The sequence below is a fragment of the Zingiber officinale genome, chromosome 11B (genome assembly GCF_018446385.1).
Source record: "Zingiber officinale cultivar Zhangliang chromosome 11B, Zo_v1.1, whole genome shotgun sequence".
NCBI lineage: Eukaryota > Viridiplantae > Streptophyta > Magnoliopsida > Zingiberales > Zingiberaceae > Zingiber > Zingiber officinale.
Genome location: NC_056007.1, coordinates 24,630,571 through 24,652,150, shown reverse-complemented (window position 1 = coordinate 24,652,150; position 21,580 = coordinate 24,630,571).

Sequence of the window (21,580 nt, the reverse complement as noted above, 5' to 3'; positions counted from 1 at the left end):
CCGGCTCTCTTCCTTTCTCTTCTCTTTTGCTTTCTTCTCTTAAGGCTGGCGGCACATCAAGCTCTATCTCCTTGGTGGCCGGTTGTTTAGAGGGGAATAATAAGAGAAGGAAATTTCCTATTTTGGCATCCCTTGGTGGTTGATTTTCTTCGATGCAAAGAAGTGGTTCGGGTGGAGTTATCTTGGTAGCTCATCGCCCACATGTCGTCCAAAAGGAGAAGAGGAATACAACAGAAGATCAAGAGGTCTTTAGCTAGAAAGAAAGGTATAACTAATTAATGGTTTCCGCTTCAAATTAATTAGTTAGTTTTCTTTGTATGGATTCTGAAACACCAACACAAGAGGCTAGCAATTTTATGTTTCTATTTCGTGCTATCAATTTTTTATTTCAATTTAGCGTTTTGATCTTGTATTTCTATTGTGATCTCTGTAGTTAAACCTGGGGTTACTGTAAGAAGTTAAATATTCAATTTCTTTGAAAGGATTTGTCTAGGAAGTGGTGGATGATCCCATAACCAAGAAGGCCTAGTGCCTCGCCATCTTTAACCTGGAAGCCAATCTTTGAAATAGATATTTAATCAACTTCTATAATATGGTTTAATTTAGGAAGATCACATCAGTTAAACTTGGAGTAAAATTGTTAAGTATCATTTCCAATTCAAGTTTAACTTCTAAAGACCAACTTGGATTAATAATGTTAAGCATCGTTTGCAATCCAAGTTTAACTTCGGTAGAGCACATGGGTAGCTAGGTTAAGTTCTGTGATTGTAAAAATTTTTGTACAGGGGAAACATAACAGAATCCAGGTATAGCAACCAACAGGAAGATGAGGGTATCCTTGTAAGGTACTCTAATCATAGCAAAACTTATGGAGTTTACAATAAGAGATCTAAAATAGTTGAAGAATCCATAAATATTATTTTTGAAGAAAATTATCTTCAAATTCAACAAAGACAATCAATGTTGAAATGCAATTTGAATTGGAATAATTATCATTGAATGTGGGAAATGGTCAAGGGGGAGAACATCAAGAGAGTAAGAGTGAAAGAATAGAAGGGTTGCCACTCGAGCATGTGATCACCACAACTCAAGAACCAATATCAATTAGGATAAATGTCAATCACCCCTTAGATCAAATCGTGGGAGATATTACATAAGGGGTGAGAACTCGATCATATTTTTGAAATAAAAGAAGTCAAATAGTGTTGTTCTCCCAAATTGAACAAGAAACTATTGACGATGTCTTGCTTGTTCCGAATTGGATTTTAGCAATATAAGATGAATTATCTTAATTTGAGAGAAGTCAAATTTGAAATTTAGTTCCTACATCCAAAGAAAACTCAATTATTGACACTAAGTGGGTGTTTTAGAACTTGTTGTCAGAAACAAAGCTAGATTGGTAGTTAGAGACTTTAATCAAGTAGAACTGAAACATATGCACCTATAGGTCGATAGGAATCTATTAGGATGATGTTATCATTTGTGACTCACAAAGGTTTTAAATTATATTAAATGGATATAAAATCAGTATTTTTAAATGGTTTTATTAAGGAAGAAGTTTATGTTGAGTAACCACTGAGGTTTGAAAATTCAAAATTTCTAAACCAAATGTATAGGCTTAAAAAGACCTTGTATGGGCTAAAACAAGCACATTGTGCTTGGTATGAACGATTATCAACATTCTTAATACCTAAAGGATTTCATAGAGGACTAATTGATTCTATATTATTTTTGAAAAATAGTGGAGATGATATTTTTATAGCTCAGGTGTATGTGGATAACATTATTTGTGGTTCTATAAACAAAGACTATATAAATGAGTTTGTAAATCACATGGAGAGAGAATTTGAAATGAGTTTGGTTGGTGATTGATACTTTTATAGGACTACAAATTAAACAAATAAAGAAGGAATATATATTCACCAATCTAAATATGCAAAAGAAATTTTCAAGAAATTTAGAAGGGAAAATGAGAAAGAAATATTTACCCCTATGGCCACTAACACAAAATTAGATAATGATCTTGAAGGTAAAGAGGTTGATCCAAAATTTTATCGTAGTTCTATAGGTAGTCTCCTTTATCTCACGACTAGTAGACCTGATATCTTGTTCACCATGGGTATGTGTGTATGATATCAATCTTTTACCAAGGAGTCATTGTCTTGTGCCGTCAAATGAATCATTCGATATCTCAAAGGAACTCAAAATGTAGGTCTATAGTATCCTAGAGCTGAAACTCTTAACCTTATGGAATACTCTGATTCTGATTATGTCGGATGTAAATTGGATCTAAAGAGCACTAGTGGAGGATGTCAATTTCTTAGATCCTCCTTAATTAGTTGGTAGGTCTCAAACAATATTGTGTTGTACTATCCATAACCGAAGCTGAATATATAGCTATGGGAGAGTATATATCACAATTGTTATAGATGACTCATCTGCAATAATGTTCAAGTCCTTTTTGATAATGTAAGTATTGGTTGCTACTCGGAATATCATCCTAGTTCCCCTGTACAAAAATTTATACAAGCATAGAACTATCCTAGCTACCCATGCGCTCTACTAAAGTTAAATTTGGATTGCAAACAATGCTTAACATTATTAATCCAAATTGTCCTTCATAAGTTAAACCTGGATTGGAAACGATACTTAACATTTTTACACCAAGTTTAACCGATGTGATCTTCCTAAGTTAAACCATATTACAGAAGTTATCAAACATCTATTTCAAAGATCGGCTTCCAGGTTAAACATGGCGAGGCACTAGGCCTTCTTGGGTATGGGATCATCCACCACTTCCTAGACAAAGCCTTTCAAAGAAATCAGATATTTAACTTCTTACAGTAAACTAGGTTTAACTATAGAGACCTCAATAGAAACACAATATCGAAACATGAAATCGAACAATAAAATTGATAACAAAAATGATAAAAATTGATAGCCTCTTGTGTTTGATTTTTTAAGATCTATAGAAAAAACATGACTAGTTATGATGTGAAAACAAATAACTAGTTATACCTTTCTTTATAGCTAAAGACCTCTTGATCTTCTGTTGTATTCCTCTCCTTCTCTTGGATGTTGTATGGGCAACGATCTACCAAGATGGAATCCACACTACAACAAAAACCCTCATAGACATCGGTTTTCCACCGCTGTCTATTACATTTTCGACTGATGTCTATGAAGGCGATGTAAAAGGTCTGCCATTTTAGACATCGGGTTAAAACCGGTGTAGTATCACTTAACAACATCGGGTGTAAAACCGATGTAATATTATATGTTAATAACACCAGTTTTGGCAGCGGTATACAACCGATGTAATATTAGTTAATGACACCGGTTTTACAGCGGTGGAAAACCGATGTAATATCAGTATTGTTTAACAAATCAAATTCGATTTCCGAAATAGTGAAAAACCGACAGTATCCAAGAAAATACACAAATATTCACAAATTATACAAATATTCTTTTTCCAACAATATCCATAAAATACACAAATATTCACAAATTACATAAATATTCTTCTTACAACAGTATCCATAAAATACACAAATATTCTTTTTACATCAAAAGCTAATAGATATTGTACACATCAAGGTAGAACATCGATTAAGTTGCACAAACTACAAGCTCAAATACAAGCTCATTTGATTAACACTAATAGATATCGTTTCGAATAAGATGAGCCTGTATTGGCAGAGGCAGAGGTTGGACCATGACTAGAAACTGTATTTTCCCAAACTACAAGTTCATTCAAAGATAGATGATTTGATGTTCATTCCACTTCTTGATGTTCATAAAACATAGGCTGCTTACCCGTTCCATCTGCAAAATTAAAAAAAAAAGAGTATAAATACATGAAAACAATAAAATGATTTGGAAATCCATGTTTTTTCCTGCAACAGGTGTATAGCAAGAAAAGAATTAGAACTTATAGCACAAAATTTTTGGACATCAACCAGAGAACAAAATAAGCATTACCTGAAGTTGAGACACGAACCACTTCATTTGCATCTTATAGAGTGAATGATGATTCGTGAGAAGTGGCAATTGAGGGTAGAATTTCTACAAGAATAGATTCCGCTACAGCATCAATATCATTAGGATGCTCAAGAGCGACAACCTTCAATATTCGCAAATCAATCTGTAAGGACATTAACAAAAGCGACGAAATCTTATGCTAGTGTAGGAATACTAACTAACATTTAAAACCAAATTTCAAAATATAAATTGCTCAAAGTTATTGAAGATTAGAGGCAATAAATAAATTTAAAATACAATCATGTTCAAAATAATTTAACTAATTACAAAAATAAACTCATTCTAGCTTCAAGTACATTTGATCAGTAACTTAAAAACATATCTGCAAAATATTTTTCAACAAGTACAAGCATGACATTTCTTATACATTTACAAGGGTGGAGGCATATGAAGGGTTGTGGGTTCAATTGACCTCACAGAAACTTCAATTTCAATATATTTTACCAAGTAAATTATTTTTTGAACTTACACAAATTACCATGAAATCATTCATTAGTTATTTAGAAAATATTCTCCCTCAGCAACTTTCTTCATAGCATTATCAAATTAGCCGTTAACTTAATGATGAAATTCAAAAATTTAAAGCATGATAAGATCAATTGGGTTCAATATACACAACCACATCAGCTTAATGGAAATTAAATAAAAAAAGACTAATACAATCTAAAATTTCATCTTGATATTGTACACATCAAGAAGACTGGCATAAGATGTTGCACTTGCCTGAACTTAAGGATCGATTGAACAGGACCGAAGATCTCATCTTGTGCTATTTTCATTTCATCCTATAAATTTCAAATATCACAACTGTCATCACAAATGCAGATTGAAAGTTTACCAAACCTTTATAGATTTAAGGACTAAGCCATACTTGTACATCAGAGAAGATGGTCGGCTGAATGTAATAACCTTTGTTTCCAATTCGATCTCCACCTGTTACTAGCGTAGCACCACTGCTGATTCCCGATTTGATGTAACGCAAGATCTTGCTAAACTGCTCCTCATCAATCTGAGATATGTCTGAAGAATGAAAGTACTCAATATGGACAGGTTTCAGAACTTCTTTGTTAAGAAGCTAGACGACTTTTTCATACTTGTTTTATACGAGTTATGCACGATCAAACAGCAATCGAATGAGATGAAAATTAGTATGAGCACATAAAATAAGACACAAACAAATACGGTAGTTTCTACCTTTCAGAGAGAACAAAGACAGAAAAAGGAGGATACCTGAGGACCTTGTTCAACACCCTTTTTAAAGGGGTCTCCAACAATGCGTTTTAAGGCACGGGCTTTTGCTTTCTCTACAAACTCATCGTATATATGCTCCTGAACAATTTCAAGATCCTGAAGATCACATAAATGGAAACTTTTATGACAAAACATTCTCAAAGTAAATAATGTTCATAAAACTTTGCATGTTAAAAGTAAGTAAACCTTATAACCATCTTTAGCTGGACTTCTAGAACATGCTTTGCAATCACAACAGTCGCGATAGACAAGACAAGCAATCTTTACCTCCTTTTCAAGCATACCAGAGTACCTTGACAATACAAACTAAATCAGATAAACAGAAGTAGTTTTTTTTTTATGTATAAGATCCTATATCACTGATATCAAGATGTTCAAGTCTAAAAAGGATATGTGATTCACATCTTGTTTTCACAATATCAAAAAGCTAAAAGAGAAAAATAAATTAAAAGCATTTTGCCAATATGGTTCAATTCTCTTCCTGTAGACAATGCATGCCATTTGAAATTTAATCACAAATAGGGTGGATATACAAACAAGATCACAATTCAAGCCATTGGATGTGAATATAGTAACAGCAATATAGCTCAACCACAATGAAACTTCACCAAAATAACAAAAGCAATCTAGCTCAACTCACAGTGAAACTTATACTCATAAGACAAAAAGGTAATTTAATAATATCAAAATCAAACCAAATCATGAGAAAAAGGCTCAAATAAGATTAAAGCACAATTAAGATTAACCCAAACCTAAAATTAACTTGGATTCATCCTACAATAAATCAAAATTGATCTAAAAATCTCTACTGAAAGTCCTAATCCAAGTGTGCCTTGAGTGACCCTCCATAATGATAATCCATTCAAATCGAAGCTTCTCATACTAAGCTATAACAGAACCTGCAAACTCCGGGTAGATTAATATAATCGATGCTTTTTTGTTCGTACTTTGGTCACAAATCATTGCTATAATTGTTTTGGCGGGGTTGAATCTAGTCTGAATCTTCTTTCCTCGGGCGACCTTCTTTTACATTTTGAAACACATATTTTCATTTATGCCTGATGACATTAATTTCAGATTCTAGTTTCTCATCATAATCATCGTCAAGCCATATTTTTTCAGCTATTTAGCATCATCTACTTAGATCTTTTCTCTCCATCTGCAGGCTATATTAAGAGTAATATACGGTTCAAATATAATATTTTTTTTGTTACAAGTTAGAGTTTTATTTGGCCTCCTATACTCTACAATCGTGTCTAATAGAATTAACTTATTTAACTATAGCAACTATTGGTTTTCTTGTACATGTTCGTACGATATCAACTTTTTTTTCATCATTTTATTATCTATTGCAGCTACAAGCCTACAACTAATTGCTCTGATATAAAGTTTATTACACACATCCATCTTAGCTCTCATTCCTTGATTTCCTCTGTATGCTCCCTTTTTAATCACTAATATTCTAATTTGTGAGGCGTGGTGAGCCCTTTCCTAATAGTTGATATTCTAATTCATGAAACATGGTGAGTCATACCATAGTCTTGTAATTTCATTTTCTTTTAGCCTAAGGAGCACATGATGATCACACAATACTCTAAATTTCTTTCTTCAGTTTGCCATTACCCTTTATCCTATTAATGAAAATGTGTTCATTAATATCTCCTTAATGGCTTACAGATCTAAGACATCTTAACTTTTATAATTCAAGTTTTGACTATAATCTATTTATTTTATCACCAATTAGCATAGTATGAATGGATTTATCTTGCATTTAGTATGTGGATTCATCTTGTATTAATGTGAAAAGATAAGGTCTTTGAGTTGACTTTTGTTGTACCTACAATTATATGAATGGTAAGTTGAATATAACCGTCGTTGTTGTACCTACTAAGGAACTTGCCTCAGCTAGGCCTTTAGGGCCAAACACCAGCAGAGCTACCACTCTAATAACCAATGCTTCAGGAGCACCCACTCCAAATAAAGAAGCACGAACAACTTTACCTTTTTCTCTGCCAAACAATTAAAAGAACATCAAACATATTTTCCAAGTAGATTAGACATCCGTGGAAGTCTGTGAAAACAAGAAAGTAAACCCAACAGCAGGAATGAATCAGCTACAAGTAGGTAAGCAATTTATACATAAAAGCAAAAGATGCTTAATTTAACTATTTAATAAGAAGAAGAAGAAGACCAGAATGAAGCTTAGTATTAGTGATGAGTTCCAGAAATAAATGCATCAGCGTGACCGAACCCCTAATCTTCCCAGAATTAGGTATGCACACACAACTCTCAAGCAAAGAACTTGTTTTTCAAGAAGACCAAAATCTTATGGAGGACAAGGAGTTACCTTTGCACACAAAGTTTCCAAAAGAAAGAGGCCTCACCAGCGGCTTGAGGCCGTCCCACAGCGGGGGTCGAGGCAGGTGGAGTGCGGAAAAGAATTTGCGGAGATGGGACGAAGGTGGGATTTTGGGAGAAGCCCTAGAGGGTGGATGGGAAGAGATGAGGAGGGCCACCTTCATTGAGTGGGAAGATGAGTAGAGGGAGAGGGAGCAGTAGCAGAGTGATGCGAGGACCGTTGCAGAGCCCATCGCGGCGGAGAGATTGTTTTTGTTTTTTCCTTCTTCTTCTTCTTCTTCTTCTTCTTCTTCTTCTTCTTTCAAACAGGTAAAGGAAAGTGCAGCAAAATCTAAACTCGAGAGCAAAGAAGCATACGTAGAAAGCAACCACCACTCCAACCACGTAATCGAAGGGCAGTTAAATGGAGGCACTCCAGTCATGTCTTGATCCTGATTGGGAGAGGAAGGGGTGTCGATCTAGGAAGGGGAAGAGGGAGATGAGGTTGAGAGAGATGGCCGGAGGTTTAGGTTTATGTTTAGGCTAAGAGAGATGGTCGGAGGAAGGGGCGCGATATAGGTTTAGGTTGGAGGGAACTTCACAGTGTTGCAAATTTTGGCTTGTGGGAAAATTAAAATATTTTATTTTGGCTCAGTAACGCCGGGTTTTAAAAACCGCTGTTCAAATCGATGTCTATTAATGAAAAAAAGGCCCTCAAAGACATCGCCTAAAAAACCAATGTCTATGAGCGAAAATCTGCGCTCATAGACACCGATTTTTGAAAAAACCGGTGTAAAATACTCAAAGACATCGATTTTTGCTTAAAACCGTTGTTGTTCCGCCGATGTCTATGAGGGTTTTTGTTGTAGTGCGACTCGAACTGCTTCTTCTCCTCCAAGACTCTGGAGCCACCAAGGAATGTCAAAATAGGATATATCCTTCTTCTTCTTCTCCTCCAAGCAACCGACCACCAAGTGCTTCTCCTCTTCTTCTTCTTCCTCTCCAAGCAACCGGCCACAAGGATTTTCCAATCCTTGATGTCGCCGGCCCTAAGGAAGCAAAAGATGAGACTAGATGTAGAGGTGTCGCAGGCCTAAGAGAAAGAGAGAAGGGGAGGACCGACCACATCAAGGATAGAGAGAGGAATAGAATAGGGTTGTATCTTCATGAGACACCCTCTCCTTCTCTTTTATAATCCTTGGTCAAGGCAAAAAAAATGAAAGTTTTAAACATAATTAAAACTTCCTTATTTGTGACCTCCCTTTTAAAAAGTAAATTTTAACAACAATTAAAATCTCTCTTTTCTAAATTTCCTATTGTACATGGCAATAAAGGGAAGTTTTAAAATTAATCTCTCTCTTTTAAACCATATTGACAACTACAAAAAGGAAAGATTAATTAAAACTTCTCTTTTTAAATCATGGTTACAAAAAGAAATGTTTTATCAAAAATTAAAATCTTTCTTTTAAATATTATAGATAACTACAAATAAGGAAAGATTTTAACAAAATTAAAATCTCTCTTTAATCTTTTGTAGATAGGTATAAAAGGAAAGATTTTAAAATTTTTTTAAAAAAACTCTTTTAAAACTATGAGGTTGGCTATAAAAGGAAATTGAAAATTTTCTTTTATCTATTGTAGATAACTACAAAAAGGAAAGATTTTAATAAAATAAAATCTCTCTTTTAACCATTGTAGATAATTACAAATAAGGAAAGATTTTAACAAAATTTTATTTCAAAAAAAAACTTTCTTTTCCTTTTATTCTTCATGTGGTCGGCCCTTAGCTTGGGCACCAAGCTTTGGTTGGCCACTTCTTGGCTTCCAAGCACATGCTTGGCCGGCCCCCTTGTACCAAGCAAGGATGTGTCGGGCCCATTACTTGGGTAAGAAGTGGACTTTGTGGATACAAGGATTTATAGAAGCTACAACAGGGACCGCGAGGAGAAATTGGTTTTGGTCTCCCGATGAGCTTGAGCTTCCTATGTTCGCCCCGAACACTCAACTCAAGTTCATCAATAATAACTCATACCACTAAAGAGTTATTATTGAACTACCACACCAATCCCAAATTACATTATGGGCTCTTTCTTATTATGAGTGCATTAATCTCCCTGTGTTTAAGATATCGAATGCTCACTAATTAAATGAGTTACTGACAACTCACTTAATTAATATCTAGCTCCAAAAGTAGTACCACTCAACTTCATTGTCATGTCGGACTAAGTCCACCTGCAAGGTTTACATAACAATCTTATGAGCTTCTCAAGGGGACATCATCAACCTAGATTACTAGGACACAGTTTCATTTTATAATCAACAACACACCATATAAATAATATCATTTTCCATCTTATCGGGCCTATTGAGTCAACGAACTAAATCACACCCTTTGATAAATTAAAGAAATAAATATTAAATATATGTGCTTGTTATTATATCATGATTAAGAGTACGCACTTCCATAATAATAGAGGTTTTATATTTTTATATAGTCAGTATAAAAAGAAACCACCTCAAATGGTCCTACTCAATACACTCATAGTGTACTAGTGTAATATTATAGTCAAGATAAACTATTACCAAATTACACTACAACCACTCCAATGGTTTGTCCCATTCCATCTTGGTTGTGAGCTATTATTTATAATTTATAAGGATCTGATAACATGATCTTCTGTGTGTTTTCTCACACCATGTTATCTACAATATAAATTAAATAGACAACTACACTTAGCATAAATGTAGACATTTGACCAATGTGATTCTTGTTTCTAAATAAATGTTTATACAAAAAGCTAGGCTTTTAGTATCTATTCCAACAATCTCCCACTTATACTAAAAGATTATGCTGCCATATACCCTGCCATATATTTGATTCCCAACCCCTCACCATGCCCATCAAAAGCTCTTTCCTTAAGGGCCTTAGTGAAAGGATCTTCCAGGTTATCATCTAATGCAATCTAGGTGACAATAACTTCTCCTCGTTATACGATATCTTGTATTGGGTGCTACTTGCATTCTATGTGTTTACTTGCCTTATGGGCTCGTGGTTCCTTCGAGTTTGCTATTGCACCAAATAATTTTGGGCAAACTAGGAATCACATCTAAGTCCATCATGAAATTACTGAGCCATTCAGCTTTTATGGCTGCCTCTAAGGCTGCCACATACTCTGCTTCCATGGTGGAGTCTGAAATGCATTTCTGCTTAACACTTCTCCATTGTTATGCCTCCACTTCGTAAAGTAAACACAAAATCCCGAGGTTGACTTACTATTGTCCCTATCTGATTGGAAATCTGAATCCATGTAACCCACTGGAGGTAAGTCATCTGCTAGCATATAATCTCTTGTCCTTCTCAGGTACTTTAATATATGCTTTACGGCAGTCCAATATCCCTGTCCTGGATTACTTTGCTAACCATGCCCACGGCAAAATAGATATCCGGTCTCGTGCATCACATAGCATACATTAGGCTTCCTACAGCTGAAGCATAAGGAACTGCCTTTATTTTTTCTTTAGATAAAGATACTCCATGTCTAAAATGTAGAAAACCTTTCTTGGAGTCTTGCATGCTAAATCGAGTTAGGATAGTATAGATATGAAGCTTGGGATAAGCATAATATTCTTTTCTTGTGATCCCTTATTACTTTAATCCCAATAATATGTCTGCATTCTCCCAAGTCCTTATCAAATTGCTTGGACAACCATACCCTTACTTTTGACAATACTTTGATATTGTTATCAACTAACAAAATGGCATCTATGTATAGTACAAGAAATACCACCATATTTTCGTCACACTTCTTGTATACACAAGACTCATCCGGACACTGAATAAATCCATAAGACTGGATTACTTCATTAAACCAGATATTCCAAGATCTTGAAGCTTGCTTTAGTCCATAAATAGACCGATTGAGCTTACATTCAAGATGCTCTTTGCCCTTTGCAATAAACCCCTCTGGTTGCTTCATATGCATGTTTTCTTCAAGACTTCCATTAAGAAAAGCTATCTTGACATCCGTTTGCCAAACCTTATAATCCATATGAGCAGCAATAGATAAAAGTATCCAGATAGACTTAAGCATAACTGCCAGCGAAAAAGGTTTCCTCCTCTTTCTGAGTATATCCTTTTGCAACAAGCCTTGCTTTGAAAGTTTCTACCTTCCCGTCTGTCCCTCTTTTTTTTTTTGTAGACTCACGTACACCTAATGACTTTTATACCATTTGGTGGTTCTACAAGCTCCCAGACCAACATAGATTCTATTTTAGAGTTCATTGCACTTTGCCAAGATGCTGCATCTTTATCTTGGAGTGCTTCATCATATGTGCAGGAATCAGGTTCGTGTTCACTAGGGATCAAGTCCAAGACTCTCCCAAAATATGAATCTACAAGGTTGCCGAACAACCCTCCCACTACGATGTGGCACTGCTTGTAATTGTGCATCTCTTGTGACATGTGTTGCAGTTTCTTGTGATATCTCATCTTGTACAGTTGATACTAGTTTAAACGTGTCTTCTCTAATTTCCTTAAGAGCAATTTTACTCATGAGCTTGTGGTTCATTACATAGTCCTCTTCTAAAAATCGGGCATTGGTTCCAACAATGACCTTATGATCTTTAGGACTATAAAATAAACCACCTTTCGTTCCTTCAGGATAACTCTCAACAAGCGAACTTCTGTACGTGATTCCAACTTATCAGTATCTCCCTTCAGCACATGTGTTGAACTACCCCAAATCTGAATATGCTTCAGACTAGGCTTACGCCCATTCCATAATTCTATGAGAGTAGAGGGTACTGACTTAGAAGGTACTATATACAGAAAATACTCTATTGTTTCCAGAGCATATTCCCAAAATGAATTTGGTAATTCTGAATAACTCATCATTGATCTAACCTTTTCTATAAGAGTCATATACCTTCGTTCTGCCACACCATTCTGTTGGGATGTACCAGTTGCAGACAGTTGAGATTGAATCCCGATCTCTGATAAGTAACTCCTAAACTCTCCTAAGAGGTACTCGCCACTACGATCACACCGTAATGTCTTGATACTTTTACCATGATGTTTCTCCACATCAGCCCTATACTCTTTTATCAAAGCACTCAGACTTGCGGTGCATCAAGTAAATGTATTTGTATCTCAAATAGTCATCTATAAAAGAGATGAAATATTCAAAGCCACCTCTTGCCCGGATAGTCATAGGTCCACACAAATCATAATGAACCAATTCCAACACATCTTTGGCTCTATACCCCTTGGCCTTAAAAGATCTCTTGGTCATTTTTCCTTCCAAGCATAACTCGTAGGTTGGAAAGTTTTCCACCACCAATGAACCCAAAAGTCCATCGGCTATTAACCTTTGAATCCTACTCAAATTAATATGACCTAGCCTTAGATGCCAAAGATATGTTTGGTTCATTTCCGAAGATTGCTTTCTCTTATTAGAATTATAAGGTGTGTTATTAATTTTCATTTGTTGCATCGTGGGAGTTCTTGGATTTAGAGTATATAAATTGCCAACTAATATACCAGAACAGATAATCACTTTATTTTTCTTGACAACCACTTTTTCATCAAAAGAAACACAATATCCATCCTCAAATAGTTTAGAAACTAAAATCCAATTTTTTCTAAAACTTGGTACATAAAGGCAATTTCTCAAAATCAATGTTTTATTCCTATCAAAGGATAAATAAATATCTCCTACTACAACAATCACCACTTTCATAGCATTGCCCATGTAAATGGTGATTTCTCCTTCATGTAGTCGTCGGGTTTCCTGGCACCCCTGCAATGAATTGCAGACATGATCAGTGGTTCCCGTATCTACACACCAGGTACCGATAGATAACACTGTTGGTTAGTCCTAGGAAAACGTACCGGTTCCACTGTATAAATTTTTTTTATACAAGTGTCAAACCTTTCCTTAAATAACCTATTGTGTTCTTTAGAAATTAAATTAGGAATCGCAGACGGAACTTAACATCATTGATTCTAAATTTAACTTATCTGTTCTTGATGGTTTAGATTTTGATCACAAGCGGAACTTAACACTATTGATCCAAATCCACCTATGTTATTAATTCCATTAAATATTAATTTCCAAAATTGGCTTCCAGTACTGCATGGCGAGGAACATGGCCTTCTTGGATATGGGAGCAACCACCACCGCCTAGACAAAGCCTTTTAAGGAAAGCTAATATTTAATTTCCTTAAATAACTCTAGGTTAACCAAAAAGAACAATCGAATCACAAATTCGAAAATAAAGAAAACACAAATTCGAAAGAAATCCGAAAAACTCTAGAATCATATGCCTCTTGTATTTGGTATTTCCAAAAATAACTTATACAAAGAAAACTAGTATAATGCGGAAAACAATTACTAATTATACTTTTCTTTGTATGCAAATAACCTCTTGATCTTCTACCGTATTCCTCTTCTTATCCCGGACGTTGTGTGGGCAACGATCTACCGTGATGAGAATCCACCTAAGCCACCTTCTTCTCCAAGCAAGATTCGGCCATCACAATTCTCCAAGAGAAGTAGAGGTCCGGCCACCACCACCAAGCTCCAAGGGATGCAAGAAACAAAACCTCCTTTCTCTCCTTCTTCTCCTAGCTAGAACCGGCCACCATCAAGAGCTCCAAGAGGGGATAAAACCGGCCACTAAAGAAGAAGAGAAGAGGAGAGGGAAAACCTCTAGGGCCGGCCACACCAAGGAGAAAAAGAGAGGAAGAAAAGAATAGAGTTAGCACCCATGAAAGCACCTCTACCCCCTCTTTTATAATCCTTGGTCTTGGAAAATAAGAAAAATTTAAATAAAAACTTCCTTATTACTTTGCCATGAAAAAGGAAATTTTATTTAATTAAAATTAAAATTCTTTTCACAATTTTAATGGCCGGCCACTTTAATCCCCAAAACAAGGAGAGTTTTAATTAACACAAGAATTAAAACTTGCTAATTTATTTCCGAAAATTTATAAAATATTTCTCCAATAATTTTTCCCTTCATGGTGGTTTATAAAAAGAAATTTTTATAAATTAAAATCTTTCTTTTAAACATGTGGATAAAAAGAAAATTATCTCTAAAAATTAAAATCTCATTCAATCTACAAATAAGGAAAGATATCAAATCTTTTCTTAATCTTTTGTAGAAGCTTTATAAAAAGAAATTTTTAATTTTTAAATTCTCTTTTAAATCATGAACATGGTTAAAAAAGAAAAGTTTTCTTAAAATTAAAATCCACCTTTTAATCTACAAATAAGGAAAGATTTCAAATCTTTTCTTAATCCTTTGTAGAAAGCTATAAAAGGAAAGATTTAAATTTTAAACTCTTTTTAAAAACCATGATATCCACATAAGAAATAATTTTAATAAAAATTCCTTTTTAATATGATGTGGCTGGCCACACCAAGCTTAGGTTCAAGCTAGGGCCGGCCACACCAACTCAATTCATCCTATTTACTTGGCCGACCCAAGCTTAGATTCCAAGCTTGCTTGGCCGGTCCCAATTGGATGGGTATAAAGGTGGGTAAGAAGTGGGTATGTGGTGGGTATAAATCTCTATATACAAGAGGCTATGATAGGGACTGAGAGGAGGAATTAGTTTTGGTCTCCCGATGAAATTTAACTTCTCGTGTTCGCCCCGAACACACAACTTAATTTCATCAATAATAATTCATTCCACTAAAGAACTATTATTGAACTACCACACCAATCCCAAATTACATTTTGGGCTTCTTCTTATTATGAGTGTGTTAGTCTCCCTGTGTTTAAGATGTCGAATGTCCACTAATTAAATGAGTTACTGACAACTCACTTAATTAATATTTTAGTCCGAGAGTAGTACCACTCAACCTTATCGTCATGTCGGACTAAGTCCACCTGCAGGATTTAACATGACAATCCTTATGAGCTCCTCTTAGGGACATTCTCAACCTAGATAACTAGGATACAGTTTCCCTCTATAATAAACAACACACACTATAAGTAATATCATTTCCCAACTTATCTGGTCTATTGATTTATCGAGCTAAATCTCACCCTTTGATAAGTCAAAGAAATAAATACTAAATATATGTGCTTGTTATTATATTAGGATTAAGAGAATACACTTCCATAATAACTAAGGTCTAGTTCTTTTATCAAGTCAGTATAAAATGAACTTACCTTAAATGGTCCTACTCAATACACTTAGAGTGTACTAGTGTAATTTATTAGTCAAGATAAACTAATACCTAATTACACTACGACTATTTCAATGGTTTGTTCCTTTCCATCTTAGTTGTGAGCAACTATTTATAATTCATAAAGAACCGACAACATGATCTTCTGTGTGTGACACCACACACCATGTTATCTACTATATAAATTAATTGAACAATTACATTTAACAAATAAATGTAAATATTGACCAATGTGATTCTTTTATGTTTATACAAAAGCTAGGCTTTTAGTATACACTCTAACAAATACCACTAAACATGTTTCAACAATTAATGAATAAGATACACCTATATTGTTCTCATTTTTGAGAGGACAACCCACCTTAGTGTCCATGTTTTGTTTCCAATCATTATAATTGGGATTTGTAAGTGTATTCTAAACTAGGGAATTGAAAACCATTTGAAATCCTAAGAATCATAAAATATTTGGTCAAGACCAACACCTCAAAATCCCCGTGAATTTTTTATGCCACGTTAGTGTGGACGTATACAAATTCAAATATTTGTAAGAGGAGATTTTATCCATTAATTTTATTATCTTGTCAACCTATCTTTATGACAAATAAAATTATTTAGTCTATCTTCAAACAAATATTTGGTCAAAACTTTAGAATTTAAAATAATATTAATTCCTCAAAACAATATTATTTAAATTCACCAACACCTCAAATACTGTGAATTTTGTATGCCATGATAGTGTGGACGTATACAAATTCAAACATTTGTAAGAGCAGAGTCTTACCCATTAATTATCTTGTCAACCTAAAATTATCTCAAACACCATGAATCTTGTATGCCGCGATAGTGTGGACGTATACAAATTCAATCATTTGTAAGAGGAGGTTTTTCCCATTAATTTTATTATCTTATCATCCTAACTTTATGACAAATAAAATTACCTCAAACACCATGAATTTTGTATGCCACGATAGTGTGGACGTATACAAATTCAAACATTTGTAAGAGGAGGGTCTTACGTAGCTTTATGACAAATTAATAGTTAGTTTTTCTTCGGTCACACAAATAATAGCAGTGACTACGATGGGGAGGATACTATTAAATATGCCTAAGTGTATACCATTAATTGATACTAAGTCCACTAAATAGAATTGTGCCCCTTCAGATGGAGAAGATCACACACATCCTAAATAATTTCCTATAATCATCCATGAAGAAAGTTTGATCTAGTGATCCATAAACAAACTCATCCAATGTGGAGGAAGGCACTTAGAACCAACGCGCAAGTTTGAATGCATCACTTACAAACCAGTAATAGAGACCATGGAATTTAATTAAATTCCTCTCCCACTTAGTTATTTAGAATGAGAAATTTTAACATGCACACAAGCATACAAACACAAGCACACACAGCATAAAAGGAAATAAATAAGAAAAATAATTTTCCAACTATTATGGCCTTTATCCATAGCTGTCCTCAGTGTGCCATCAACCCTAGCTGCTGCCATCTTTAGCCACCGCCATTGGGTCTAGTCGTCGCATCTATCTTGCTTCTTTTTCCACTATGCCTCTGATCCTCAAATAGTCCCACGCCTCGCAAGGATACGATCCGCGATAAAAAATAAAATTTTACATTTATCGATCCTATATTCCACGAAGGAATGTACATATAATCTAGATCGAATAAAATGTAAAATCCTAATAACTAATCTAGCTCCTGCTGTATTTAATATTACAATCATGCACACATATAAAATACCCTCGACTTGTCCGAGGGTCCAATCACACATAAACATAACATGGCCATAATAGTTGGATCTAGGATGCCTGCAACCACAGAGTTAATCTATTTGCACATCCTACTATTATCATGCCTAAATTATGTATGGCATGTGCATAATTAAACTAAAACCAAACACACAGAGGCTAAAACCTAGCTCTGATACCAATTGTTGGTTACTACTCGGAATACCATCCTAGTTCCCCTGTACAAAAATTTGTACAAGCATAGAACTCTCCTAACTCTGATTTTCAATGAACCCCTCTGGTTGCTTCATATGGATGTTTTCTTCAAGACATCTGTTAAGGAAAGCTATCTTGACATCCATTTGCCAAACCTCATAATCCATATAAGCGGCAATGGATAAGAGTATCCGGATAGACTTAAGAATAGCTACCGGTGAAAAGGTTTTCTCATAATCGATTCCCTCTTTCTGAGTATACACTTTCGTAACAAGCCTTGCTTTGAAGGTTTCTACCTTCCCGTCTGTCCCTCTTTTCCTTTTGTAGATCCACTTTCATCCAATAGCTTTTACATCATTTGGTGGTTCTACAAGCTCCTAGACCTTATTAGAATACATAGATTCTATTTCAGAATTCATAGCTCTTTGCCAAGATGCTGCATCTTTATCTTGGAGTGCTTCATCATATGACCGGGGATCAAGTTCATGTTCACCAGGGATCAAGTCCGAAGACTCTCCTAAGAACATGAATCTTTCAGGTTGCTTAACAACCCTTCCACTACGACGAGGCACTATCTGTAACTGTGCATCATTTGTGACACGTGTTGCAGTTTCTTGCGGTACTTCATCTTGTACTGTTGGTACTAAAGTAGACGTGTCCTCTCTCATTTCTTCTAGAACAATTTTACTCATGGGCTTGTGGTCCATTATTTAGTCTTCTTCTAAAAACTAAGCATTGGTACTAACAATGACCTTCTGATCTTTAGGACTATAAAATAAACCACCTTTCGTTCCTCTAGGATAACCCACAAACACGCGAACTTCTGTACGAGATTCCAACTTATCAGCATCTGCTTTCAACACATGTGCTGGACTACCCAAATCTGAATATGTCTCAGATTGTGCTTTCACCCATTCCACAATTCTGTGGGAGTAGAGGGTACTGATTTAGAAGGTACCAAGTTGAAATATGCGCAGTCGTTTCCACAGCGTATCCCCAAAACGAATTTGGTAATTCTGAATAACTCATCATCGATCTAACCATTTCCATAAGAGTCCTATTCCTTCGTTCTACCACACCATTCTGTTGGGGTGTACCAGGTGCGGACAATTGGGATTGAATCCCGGCCTCTGATGAGTAATTCCTAAACTCTCCTAAGAGGTATTCACCACCACGATCTGACCGTAGTGTCTTGATACTTTTACCATGACATTTCTCCACAGCAGCCTTGTACTCTTTGAACTTATCAAAGCACTTAGACTTGTGGCGCATCAAGTAAATGTATCCATATCTCAAATAATCATCTATGAAAGAGACAAAGTATTCGAAGCCACCTCTTGCCTTGATAGACATAGGACCACACAAATCAGAATGAACCAGTTCTAACACATCTTTGGCTCTATACCCCTTGGCCTTAAAAGATCTCTTGGTTATTTTACCTTCCAAGTAAGATTTACAGGTTGGAAAGCTTTCCACCACTAATGAACCTAAGAGTCCATCAGCTATAAGCCTTTGAATCCTACTTAAGTTAATATGACCAAGCTTTAGATGCCAAAGATATGTTTGGTTCATTTCTGAAGGTTCCTTTCTCTTATTGGAATGAGAAAATATGTTATTAATTTCCATTTGTTGCTTTGTGGGAGAAATTAGATTTAAAGTATATAAATTGTCAATCAATGCAGCAGAACAGATAATAACCCTATTTCTCTTGATAACCACATTGTTATTAAAGGAAACAGAATATCTATCCAAATATAGTTTAGAAACTGAAATTAAATTCTTTCTAAAACTGGGTACATAAAGACAATTTCTTAAAACCAAACTTCTATTCCTATCAAATGATAAGTGGACATCTCCCACTGCAATAGCCGCCACCTTAGTAGCATTACCCATGTAGACAGTTATCTCTCCTTCAAATAGTCGTCGGGTTTCCTGAAACCCCTATAAAGAGTTGCAGACATGATCAGTGGCTCCCGTATCTACACACCAGGTGCTGGTGGATAACACCGCTAAACATGTTTCAACTACTAGAGAATGAGATATATACCTTTATTGTTCTCTTTCCTACGAGGACAGTCTGCCTTCCTATGTCCTAACTACTTGCAGATGAAACACTTTCCCTTCGGCTTCTTCATTCTAGCTTTTGGTCCTATACCTAGAGGTTTATTCACCTTCTTTGCTGAGACAGCCCGTTTCTTCTTCTTCTTGCCTTTTGACTTAGAAGTAGAACCATTTTCAGCATAATGAATCTGAGAATTTTGACGAAATAACCCTTCTGCTGCCTGAAGTTCTGTCAGTAGTTCCGTCAATGAATACATCCTTTTATTCATATTGTAGTTTAGGTGAAAATGCTCAAAACTTTTGGGCAACTTTGGAGAATAATATTGATCTGGGTTTCCCCATCGATTTCTCCTCTAAGGATTTGTATTTTGTTTAAATAAGCCATCAGCTTTAGGATGTGATCCCTTACGGGTGTCCCTTCTGACATGGTGGTTGTCATTAATTTTCTAATAGCTTCTTGCCTAGCAGCCTAATCCTGGTGTCCGAAGAGATCCTTGAGATTGTTCATTATATCATAAGCAGTTGGTAAATCTTGATGCTGATGTTGCAGCACATTTGACATTGAAGCCAAAATGTAACACCGTGCCCATCTCATCTTCCTTTACCCATTTCTTATGATACTCAATCTCCTCTTGGCTAGAATCACTATTAGGCACATTAGGGCAAACCTCTGATAGTACAAACTTATAGCCTTCAGCAGTTAGAACAATGTCCAGGTTTCTTTTCCAATCTATATAATTGGGACCACTAAGTTTATTCTCTTTCAGTATAATGGCCAGGGGGTTGAAAGTCATCCTAAGAATCACAAAATAAACTTTGGTCAAGACTTTAAATTTAGAATAATATTGATTCCTCAAACAATACTATTTAAATTTAGCAACACCTCAAATCACAGTGAATTTTGCATGCCACGATAGTGTGGACGTATACAAAATCAAACATTTGTAAGAGGATGTTTTACCTATTAATTTTATTCTTGTCAACCTAACTTTATGACAAATAAAATTAATACTTGATTTTCCTTCGGTCACACAAATAATAGTAATGACTCCGATGGAGATGATACTATTAAATGTGCCTAAGTGTATACCATTACTTGATACTTAGTCCATTAAATAAGATTGTGCCCCTTCCGATGGGGAAGATCACACGCTCCTAATTAATTTCCTATAATCATCCAAATGGAAGTTTGATATAGTGATCCACAAATAAACTCATCTGATATGGAGGAAGGCACTCAGAGCCAATGCGCAAGTTTGTTTGCATCACTTATAATCCAGTAATGGAGACCATGGAATTTATTTAAAAATCCCTCTCCCACTTAGTTATTTAAGGTTAGGAATTTTAACCTAGCAAGCACACATCACACACATCACAGTAAATAAAAGCAATAAATATGAAAATTAATTTTCCAACTATTATGACCTTTTCCATCACTGTCCTTCGTGTGCTGCCAGCCCTAGGGTTCATGTCGTCAAGTCCATCGAGCTTCCTTTTCCGCTGCGCCTCTGGTCCTTCAATAGCACCACGCCTCGCAAGGATACGATCTGCGACAAAAAAAAAATAAATTTTACATACATCGATCCTATATTCCGCAAGGGAATGTACATCAAGTCTAGATCGAACATAAATGTAAAATCCTAGGGCTAATACAACTCCTGCTGTATTAGTTAAATACAATCATGCACATATAATAAAATGCTCTTAACATGTCCAAGGGTCCAATCACACAC